The sequence below is a fragment of the Dermacentor silvarum genome, chromosome 10 (genome assembly GCF_013339745.2).
Source record: "Dermacentor silvarum isolate Dsil-2018 chromosome 10, BIME_Dsil_1.4, whole genome shotgun sequence".
NCBI lineage: Eukaryota > Metazoa > Arthropoda > Arachnida > Ixodida > Ixodidae > Dermacentor > Dermacentor silvarum.
Genome location: NC_051163.1, coordinates 8,600,879 through 8,612,475, shown reverse-complemented (window position 1 = coordinate 8,612,475; position 11,597 = coordinate 8,600,879). Strand labels below are relative to the sequence as shown.

Below are 11,597 nucleotides of genomic sequence, written 5' to 3'. Positions count from 1 at the left end.
CCGCAGCAATTAGAAAGGCAGAACAGCCTGCAATCATCCTATTAGGTACGTGATACAACAATTTTGAATTTAATACCAATGGGTTTCGTAGTGATTCCTCAGCTCTCATTGCATTATATTTCTTAGAGCTACTGTTATCGATATTTGAAAAACGCCCAATCTAGCACTATTATCTGCGTACGCAAGTACTACTTCCTATATCAAGGAACCTTTCCTAATACAGACAAGAGCTTATTCATGAACAAAACAGTACGTGCTATTGTTTGATTTTATCTTTCTTCTGGCACGTACTAGAAGCGCGCGAAACCGTTCCGCTCGCTTCCAAGTAAAAAAAGCCAGAGCAGTTCCAGCCCTTCACGCCGTTGCCGTGGAGGCAGAAAAGACAACGCAATAAAGCCTGTTGCCTGCATCTCCCGTTAGCAAGAGACATACCGGCAGGTGAGATGAAGCGCTATTAAACATTTCTTTTTAATTGTAACATCGCGGCTAAGTCGCAAGAAATGCTGTTGCAAAGATTTAGGCTGAAAAATTGCTTCATGTATCGGGGGGAAGTGGTGGGGTTCAACATTTGAATTACTGTCTTTGTTTCAGGTGTTTGCATTAACTGCACAACACCAATGGTATTGTTCGTTGAATTTTGAATCATTCACGTAGTAGAGGCGTGTTGCAATAACTGCACTAAAATCGTCAAATGTATAGGCTACGTAGATCAATTTATTTTTTCAATGATGAATATTGACGCTGTACAGCGAGAAACACAAATTCAATATATCTAATCATGAAAGCGTCATACAAAAGTGGGGGCTAAATGGCTTGTGTATTAAATAAAGTCACACGGATTGTTTGAGTGCTGAAAATTTCGGCACAAACACTTTGATATGTTCGCTGCTCCTTGCTAAAATATTTTTCACCATTTACTTTTGCCTAGTACTCAAAAACATTGCGAAGGAGAACTTTGTGCTGTAGTGTTTTCCTAAAACACATCTGAACTTGAAAAACAAAATATTATCTGGAGATATGGGGAGTAGTAGTAGTAGAAAACATTTATTGTAAAAAAAAATATAGGACGAGCGGTCTTCAGGTTGGTCTAGGGCTCCGCTGGCGTGTGCTCTGCGGCAGGCCTGGAGTGTGGCAGCTCTCTGGGCCGCCTCCTCCGAGCTGGAGAGCAGGGCCTCCCATCCCTCTCGCGTTGTGGTTTCGTGAATGTTGTCTTGAGGAGCCTTGGCGCATACCCACGTGATGTGGTCCAGCGTGGGCTCGGCCCCGCACCACGGGCACTCATCTGGATACCTCTGTTTATCTATTTTGTGTAGGAGATGCAGGTGCGGGTAAGTTTTAGTTTGCAACCTTCTCCAAGTGACTTGTCCCGTTTTGCTTAGTTTCCGATGGGGTGGGAAGAATTTCATTCGAGCTCTCCTGTAATATTCGGGGATTGCCGATCGGCTCCAGTCTACCGGTTCGGGTTCGATGCTCGCCTCACTGTCGCGGTGGCACTGGTATGTTGCGTGCGCAGTGGCCACCATGTGGGCGAGTTCATTTCCCCCTATGCCAGTATGACCTGGTATCCAGATGAGTTTGATTGCGCCAAGGTCCTTGTGTTCATTTATTATCTTGGCGGCTGCCACGCAGACCCTACCGTTTCGGTAGTTTCTACACGCCTGCATGGAGTCCGTCAAGATGTGGCCTACCTCGTTTGTGTTTGCGTGCGCTGCAATAGCCATAGCGATGGCTATCTCCTCGGCCTCGCAGATATTGTGGGCCCGCGCTGTGGTACTCGTGACTTCATTGTAACTGCTATCTATCACTGTTGCTGCAAACCATGGTGTACGTGTTCTGTGTACTGTGGCGTCAGTGTAGTATGTGTTATTCCGGCCCTCATATGTTTTCTTGTAGTGCTTAGCCCTAGCTTCTCTGCGTCCCGGGTTTAGGACAGGGTCCATCCCTTGTGGGACTGGAGAAACCGCGTTTTTTTCTCTCTGGGCGGTTGTGAGGTCCGCCTGTCTGTTATGGAGTTTCGTGCAGTCTCGGAAGCCCAGTCTGCGCAGGGTGTCTCGTCCCGTTGCTGTCTGGGTGATCCTTAACTTTTGTACATTGAGCTCTGCCTCCATGAGTTCGTCGAAGGTATTCGAGACCCCAAGGGCCATAAGGAGTTCCGTTGAGGTCGTTTGGGAAAGCTGCAGGGCCGTTTTGTAAGCTCCCCGCAGACAGGTTTCTATGGAGTCTATCTCAGTCTTTAGCAAGTTGTAGTAAGGAAGACTGTATAGCATTCTACTTTCGATAAGACTTTTGACGAGACGAATTGTATCGTTTTCTCTCATGCCAACCTTTGTACTAGTGACCCTTCTGATCATTCTAGACACCTGTTTTACGGATGTCTGAATGCGGTGGAGGCTGACGGTGCATCTTTGGTTTGACTGAACCCACATGCCCAGGATGCGGATGGTGGTTTTCTCCTCTATCTTTTTCCCAGCCAAGTGTACCTCTAATTCCAAGTGTACCTCAGCATATCCGCTGGGACCGATTGGTTGCCCTTGCCTTTCCATATTCTAATTAACTCTGATTTTTGTGGGGCGCATTGCATGCCGCGTTCCACTACGTATGCCTCGATGATGCTTGCGGCTTCCTGCAGTCTCTCTTCCTTTTGCACCAGCGAGCCTGTGGTAGTCCAGACCGTGATGTCGTCCGCATACATAGCGGACCGTATATGCGGCTGGTCCTGGAGTGTCCTAGCTAGGCCTAGCATGGCTACATTGAAGAGGGTTGGAGAGATTGCTGCTCCTATTGGTGTTCCGCGATGTGGCACTTGTATTAGTCGCGATTGTAGGGTGCCGATCTTGATTTCAGCCGTGCGATTACTTAGAAAGGCCCTAACGTATTTGTAGATACTTTCCCCGCATTTTTTGTCGGTGAGGCCGTCCAGGATCCCCTGATGGCTCACGTTGTCAAGGGCGCCTTTTATGTCGACAGCCATAACTACGTGCTCGCATCCTGCTGCGGGTTGTATCAGCACCTCCTCTTTCAGCTGGAGCAGGACGTCCTGAGCTGAGAGGTGGGGCCTGAAGCCAAAGACGTTGTGCGGCATTAGGTCATTGTTTTCAAGATGGTCCTGCAGCTGTTTGTTTATCACCCTCTCATACAATTTGCCTAGGCATGACGTGAGGGAGATGGGGCGCAGGTTTGCTACTTCCAATTTCTTACCGGGCTTTGGGATTAGAATTACCTGGGCATGTTTCCACTGTTGCGGGATGGTGCCAAGTGCCCAGTGCTCCTTAATGAATTTTGTAAAGGCCGTGATCGAGCAGTCGCTCATATTTCTGATCATTGCGTTGGTGATTTTGTCCGCTCCCGCTGCCGTATTCTTTGTCATGCACCCGATGGCTGCGCGGACCTCGAATTCGCTAATGGGGGCGTACAACGCATGGTTGGGCTTTCCTTGATATTCTGCGTCCTAGGGGCGCGGCGCCATGTCTCCTCCAAAACATTTCTCCTCCACCTCGGCCAGGAATTTCTCCTCCGTGCCTGCGTACGTATGGAGCAGGCGTTCTAACGACTTATTGTTTTCGCCCTTAGTTTTGGTCGGGTCTGTGATGGCACTGAGTATTCGCCATGTTTTGCTCGTACTCAGCGTTCCGTCCAGACTGTCGCAAAATTTCTTCCTAATTACTTTCAGCCAATTCTAGGGCATAGTCCTCTGCCTCCTTGGTGATTTCAGCAATGCGGATATTGAGTTTCCTATTTAGTTTTTGCCTCTTCCACCGTTTGGTGAGCCCTCTGCAGGCTTCCCATAGGTGGAGCAGATGCGGATCGACGCCTGGAGCTTCCTCTGTGGTGGCCACCTTTTGCAGGAGAACTTTGTGCTGTAGTGTTTTCCTAAAACACATCTGAACTTGAAAAACAAAATATTATCTGGAGATATGTGGAGATACCTGGATACCTGGAGTTTTCGACTCTACAGGATGCTTTGTAAAGCTGGCAATTACGTTTGATCAGTTTCCCTCCACTAGTCATGCCTACACTTGCAAATTTTAGAACAATCCAAGTTATCGTGTAATTTCCAGTAAAATAACTGGAACCAGCGACCCTTCCGATGTGATTTCTAAGTTTAAGAATTGATGCAGATCTAACGCACATGCTGGAACTTGTGTGAAGCGAAGCCTAAGTAAAGTGGGTAAATAAATATCTTAGAACTAGCCCTATGCGTACAACTGTGTATGATTTCATCCTCTGTAATGTGTAATCTCGTTGCTATGTTAACTTTGTCCACCAGAAACGTCTGTGCTCTATTCTCACGCAACTGTTATGTTTATGCCTTGCACCACGTAGAAGTTATGCCGCAATGCAGACACAGAATTAAGCTGTCACATAGTAGCAGACGGCAGCGATGTCAGGTGGACGAAAGCGACGTGTGATGCTTGTCGAGAGAACACTGGCGATGGCAGGTGTGTACACAGAGAAGTATTGCCACACATATATATCTGCGTATCTGTTTTCTGCACCTGTTATGGGCCAGATGGCACATACCTTAATTAGCATATATCAATTTGGGAGATATTGGCCAAGATTGGCCACAAACGCAGTGGTACATACCGTATGTGCTAAATAAAGGAGAATCTAGTAAATCAAAGGATCCATTCACTATAAGAAGCCGTTATATTCAGAGGTCGGTGTGCTTTCCAGATATATATGAGCTCCCATTATCTACTCAAATGTTATGCTAGAATTATGTTTGTATTATTACGTCAGAACAGACTTGCGATCCCGGCCAATACTGAGTTGGTAAGCCAAAATCGGTTACATGGGCCTGTTTGATGGCAGTCGCAATCGGTGCACATAATTTACCTTCGTCTATGTACATCCAAAAATATATCCGCTCAGATACCGACCGACCCAGAAGCAAACAGCAGCAGCACCCGAAGCATCATTATCAGTCACGCGAAACGCGGGACTGTCGGCAATAAATTTTTACTTTAATATACCAACAGAGTGTTCCAAAACAAAACAAATTCTGTCATCTTGCAGGGAATTCAAATCTTTGTCGTCACAGCAAAGAAGCTGCGTCGCGATGACCGGATGTCTAGCTACCGGCAGTAATTATTCCGGAGCCCTCCACTACGGCGTGCCTCAAACTCAGAACTGGTTTTGGCACGTAAAACCCCAGAATGAAAGAAGATTTCTTTACGCTAGGGAAAAGAAATTCTGACGTGTGTCAGTGGCACGTCAGAAACGCGGGAGTGTACGCAATAAATTATCACTTTAAAATACCAACAACGAGTTTTACAAAACAAAACAAATTCTGTCATCTTGCAGGGAAAATAAACCTTTATGTCGTCACAAGAAAAGGTGCTGTGTCGTGATAACCGGACGTCTAGCTACCGGCAGTAATTCTTTTCGCTAGGGAAAAGAAATTCTGACGTGTGTCAGCAGCACGTTAGAAAACACTATAAACCAGTTTTGTCATCTGCTTCTACACCATGCTTAGCACATGCCTTATAGAGCTGAGAAACTACAATCAAAACATCCGCGAGAGTAATTTTTGTAGCGCCCCATAGATATTTGTGGACTGGTGAATGTTGACCTCAACTAACGTGGCATTCTTTACCGCAGACCATCATCAGTATGAAGTCCTACGTCATCTTGGCACTCGTCATCCTGGGGCATCTCTGCCGTAAGTAACCAAAACTCGTGCAAATCGCACGTATGTGTGCTCTCTTCTTCGTTCGCACGTATACATCCAGTGGTCCCTCTAGTTTTGGGCATTTGCTGCTCCTGGAGATAGATGCTAACCTGTGTTCAACATTTTCTTTATGCTTACAAGCATTAATATTATTCTCAATTTCTCAGCCGGTGAGACTCGAGAAGTGATGCCTCTCCTGTTATACACTATTTCTTGTACCATTCACTCCTACTTTCAGTAGATAGTTTATATTACTATTACCACTGCGTAAAAATTAATAGCAGCGTACATTACCGGTGAATAAATCTCTTTCTTTTATTGTCATCTTAATAAAAAAAACAAGGCCTAGTATACAACTAGTATACAACAACCTCAATAGGAAGGCGATCATGGCTGTCTAATTAAGCATATTGTTATTAATCGAAGTGAACAAATATTTAGTTACTCTAACGTGTGTGCGTACTTTCGTCTGTTTCATTCCCGAGGGTAATTTTCAATGCATTATTTCGACTGATTGCACTATGCTCTGGGAACGAATTCGCAAGGCGACTATAGGGAATAATCGAAAATTATGCATATCCGGTATTTGACTTCCCCTCGATTCCGTGCAAAAAATCCGTTAAGCGCACTTGATTATTGCAACTCGAAGGCAATATTTCATTATCAGAGAAGAAAAGAACGCTACGTCAAAGGCACTTCATCCGGCTCTCATTTGCCGTAAAAATGCCATCGTTTTACAGAAATATTGGTGTCGTGCATTCGCTCTATTGGTGCACTGTCGTTAACGTGCCATACCTTTAAACACTCATCTGTCACGATCCTAAATCAAGAAGGGGCTGACAGATGGAGAATAACGCTGTGTATAAAAGCTACAAACAGGGATAAGGTACCTCGGAAAGGTTGGCCAACGTTTTGATAGAATGATCTATGCTTTTGACTTCGATAAGCCCTCTTATCGAAACGTTGCACAGCCTTTCTGAGGCAGATTATCCCTGTTTCGAACCTTTATCTTTCTGCATAAATATACTTTCTGCACAAATCACAACTCATAAATTTTTTTCGCCGTCCTCACTGCATGTACTTGAATTCCAGCGTGCGTGACATGTTTCATGTCTTTCTCTCGCTTAACGTTACAGAAATTCACGCAGCCACGCTGAGCAAGCCGGCAAAGAACACGGACGACGCAGCAAAAGAACTCACGGAAAAAATTTCCCGTTCCCTCATGGAGCACCGGGAAGACATCATCGATGCTTTAACGGCACACGAAACGTTTGTGAACAGCTTCGGCGATGAAACCGATGAACAATCCATTCCGGCTGTAATTTTGGGAATAGCGAAGACCATCCTCGGAGGCGCTGTATCAGGCGCTGTTGGAGCTGCTCTGGGGAAGACAAATAACGACGACTGAATGTATCATCGGCGACATCTGTTATTGTTTTGAAATTCAATAGATTACACTTTCTCTCGTATCAGCAAGTATGCGTGATTATTTACCAGTGAAATTATTTACCAGTGACCGTCGCCGTCGCCGTGAGGTTCCCTATAGATAAAATCTTCGCCGCGCGCCGTATGCCCGAGCGAAAGCGTGCGGGGACGCGCGCTATCACGGAGAGCGAACGCACTCAATCTCCCACACGCAAGCAAGGAAGCGGTAAGCCAGCGCCGGAGGGGGGGGGGGGGGGGGGGCGCACTTCTACTCTGCCAACAACCGCGCTCGTCGCTCGCTCGCACCGTCTCTTATCTCCACACGGCTCTGACCTTTATGCGCCGTGCATTCGCCGCTCAGTTTCCGTTGAAGCGATAGACCGCACGTACCTTCGCCCGCTGCGGCGTATGCGCTTGCTGCCAGCGTTTTGACAGTCGTCTGCAGTCATTCAGTGTGATCTATTCATGTTTGTTTGTGCGCGCTCACACCACGCTTGTTCAATCAGTTAGTAATAGTCGGGCCACATTTTCCAACGCACGCTACACATGCAATGCTGCCCGGATCGGCAGTGCAGCGCTACAGGTGTGTCCCTTCGCACGCGCTGGCCACGGGAAGCGCTTCTCATCAACACCACCGTTTCACACGCGCCTTCTCGTGGTCATCGAGTCTCTCTTCATGTCGGTCTACTTACGCCGCAGCACACCTGCTTACTTAATCAGCTCATGTTTACTACAATTCATATTGCTACCAAAGCCGCTCACCTTACTTCGTATGACATTGCTGTGTTGCTATCGCATTCATTGCTTCGCCCTTAGGGCGAAACTGTGACATTTTTTTTTGTTCACACTACGCGGCCTAACCAAGCGCTTAAACAGCTCCGCTATTAAAACTCAGCTCCCGAATTTGATGCGAAATCATTCTATGCAAAACCTTATACGTCTCATCACTTGGATATGCATTTTCAGCAGATTAATTAACAATAGGCTCCATTTTCAAAATGAGTTGACTCTCAGGTAGATAATAAGGTTTCTCAAAGATTTGTCGCTGTGCAACCCGCGTCGGCCATGTGCACGCTCGCACACCCCTCGGTTTGTGATCATTCCAAGCGCTTGCGTGCCTATAGTTTCCTTCCGCTCTCCCGGCGTGGCGGTCCCGTCGCGTGTGGCTTCTTTCCACCCGCTGCCGGAGATGGCGCTAGCCTTCCATGCGAATGTATGCTGCAGATCAAGACCACCGATCAAAATAAAAGTGTGTGTGCGTGTGCCTTTCTTCGGTATGACCGCCGTCGCCACTCAAGAGAAATAAAATTTGCTCATATATCCTTTGATCTAAATTCTGTGTCGCCACTATGTCGGGTTTTAAACTGCTTCGCTGGTAATCCACTTTCACAGGAGTGGAATGGCGCGTGATATTTAGTCACACTAAGTGTAATGACAGAAGGGTGCAAGCAAGAGGCCACACACAAGCCCGAACTTTCACAGCGCTAAGATGGGTTAGAAGAGCTGGCATGGCATGGCAATAACTTTATTTTGGTCCAGAGAAACGAGGACCCGAGGACAAAGCGCCCAGGACAAGTCGGTGGCTCCGCCCACGTAGGCACCGGTAGGCCAAAGGCTTTCCCGATGTCGTGAGCTCTCCGGACGGCCAGGAGTGGATCTTGGAGGACTGCGCTGGATATGCGTCGACTCCAGTCCTCCTCACTGTTGAGGTCCGAAGCCCTTTGATTGGGGCACAGCCAGAACATATGATCAAATAGACACGGAGTGTGTCCACAATTTTTACATTCCGCGGGAAACTCCTGGTCAATTCTGTTAAGCACAAAAGGTATTCGCAGACTTCTTTCACTCTCGGAAAAACACTTTTAGGTAGCACGTATTAAGCAACAGAAAGCTGTAGCGGGAGTTTTTCATCTGCTCTACAGTTTTCTCATTGACACTTTTCATGTGACTGTAATATTTGAGAAGTCAACTAATTATTTCAGACTAATTATGCATTTAGGTGGTATGCAAAAAATAATCTGAGTATCTCTAAGCGACAGCTATACATTACCTTGGTTATGTCCAGCTACGTGGCATTTGCAGATTTTTTAATGTTGCGTCGGACACCCTGTATATGTAGCCCTAAGCGCGAAAATAAATTCAGTTAGTACAGCGACGTCCTTTTCTGTATCCCTTAGTCTTTTTATTTTCAGTTCAGCTGTTCAAACTCGTCTTAGCTATGGATCAGCTAGCTCAGTTTATTACGATTCAATAAAAGCTTCATTAGAAACCGGTGCACCTATTTACACGTATGCTTATCGCAAGGCCAAGCGTCACTGCTCATCAAGTTCGTTGTCAGCGGCGCGGCGGTCATTACGTTTTCTGATTCCATAGTGCTGCTAATGTCACGGTAAAACAGTCGCGTACGCTAGCGTAAATACCTGCATACGTAAGTGCTATTTCATATATCAGTTGACCTCTCACAATCGTAACAAAGGTGTACTCGCGGATACAAAAAAAAAAGAACACTAAGCAATTTTTTTATCTTCACATCCGCTAAAACGTTAAAGAGGCCACGAACCTTCCCGCTTGCTTCCAAGTATAAAAACCCAGAGCAGTTCAAGAACTTTACACAGTGGCCGTCAAGGCAGAAACGGAGACCAACTCAAGCCTTCAGTCTTCATCGTAAGGTGAGCTATGGTTCTATCAAGCTTTCGTGATGTTTAAATTTTAGCGCTGTATACCTTCAAATCGCACGAACTGCTGCTGAAGAAACTTATGGTAAAAATATACTTCGTTTTCAAAGGAAAAATGTTACAACACTGAAACACGAGACAATTTATCCTGCTGCTGCCGCTGTGTAAAAAAGTGTTTCATTTGTAGCATACTACCAATACTCCTATTTCTTTAAATTTCTTATCTTTTCGAGGAACTTGTAACGTGTTATCCTGACTGCCTTTTGTCCGTAGAATGTAATATTTAAAGGAACGAATTTACGGAATGCAATATTACTATATTGGACATATATTGCTAATTTAAAAGAAGGCAAACTTGTTGTCTATCCGCTAACAAAATTGTTGCAGGGTCATTGAGTTGCATAAATCAATCGCCATTCCACTGTAAGGTGCCAGATAAAACACCAACAGCGAATGTTTCGAAACAAAATAAATCCTGGAGACAAGCAGGGTTAAACAAAAATATTTGTCGTTGCAACAGCAGTGGCTGTACCACGACAACATCGCGTACCGCTTACGGTAGCAATTGTTCGAGTATCAGTTGCGCGTCTGAAAGCACAGCAAAATCAACTTCCTCATCTTTAAGATCGGTGTTAGCCCATACTTACTACCTAATGTCTGCTAGCTTCAATGAAAAAATCTGCCGGCTGACTGCTTCTGGGTACCGCACTCATGTACTAGTCAGTGTCGCCTAAAGCATACTCAAACGTGAGTCGTCAAAACTGCCGGATGCCTTGCGGGTTTCTGGTGGGAAGCACAAGTTTCCGGTGATTCCGTACATGCAGGGCTTGTCACATTGACAAACTAGCGCTCGTGTGTCTCTTTCATCTTCTTTCATCGTCGTCATCTCGTGGTGCACTTGAAGTTTTTGTCATGTTTTTGCCACACTTGCACACTTCCTGAGTGTATTTTCTGCAGTTCCTCACAGAGGTGTATGGCCTCAGGAATTTATTTCATCACTCCGTGCTATCCTTTACCGCAGGCCATTCACCATGAAGTCCTACGTTATCTTGGCGCTCGTCATCCTGGGGCATCTGTGTCGTAAGTACCGAGACTGTGCAAATCGCGCGTTTGTGTGCTGTCTGCTTCGTCATATGTGTACTTTAATGTTCCCTTTCGTCTTAATTAAGCGAGCTGTCTCTCCTCCTGGAGGCAGCTTTGTGCCAGCCTTACATAAATATTTCTTCATGTTTTCAAGTGGTATTCTCAATGAAGGTAAAACAAGTAACCTAATTGGGATCGTTACCGGGAGCATATATGTCCCTTTTAGTTGAGATACTTGAGGTCGTATTAGCTAGCAAAGCGGTGGCGACTATCCTGCTCAAGCTTCCCGCACACTTCCAAACCCCAGACATAAATCGTCGCAACTTGTGTGCAGCGCGAATAAGCAAATAGAGGCAACTCACAATAAAAAATGAAGATCAATCTCTCGAAGCGCTTGTCAACAGGCTCAGTTCCGCCATGCAGAGACACACGAACAAGCTTCCAAGGTCAGAATGGGCAGCGTTCTGTACGAAGTTGAGTGTTTCTACTCCGTTGTTGAGAATATGGCGAATAGTAAAGTCTTGGCAGCATGCCTCAGCATGCTACCAACTCTTTCCTCAATCATTATTTTTTCGGCGTCCTCACTGCATGTACTTGAATGACAGCGTGCGTGACAATGTCTTTCTCTCATTCGACGTTACAGAAATTCACGCAGCCACGCTTAGCAAACCGGCAAAGAACACAGACGACGCAACAAAACGACTCACGGAAAACATTTCCCATTCCCTCATGGAGCACCA

General features: G+C 45.9%; 2 long non-coding RNA genes across 2 annotated transcripts; both read left to right on the top strand.

The window, feature by feature from the left end:
- The first annotated feature begins 344 nt into the window (after positions 1–344).
- Positions 345–7,186, top strand: LOC119465886 (uncharacterized). Its single transcript, XR_005194942.2, has 3 exons — positions 345–438; positions 5,605–5,665; positions 6,811–7,186. It is a non-coding gene; the product is annotated as an uncharacterized LOC119465886 (long non-coding RNA).
- A 2,388-nt stretch (positions 7,187–9,574) lies between these two features.
- On the top strand, positions 9,575–11,597 carry LOC119466157 (uncharacterized). The gene is made up of 3 exons (XR_007463867.1): positions 9,575–9,768; positions 10,796–10,854; positions 11,501–11,597. It is a non-coding gene; the product is annotated as an uncharacterized LOC119466157 (long non-coding RNA).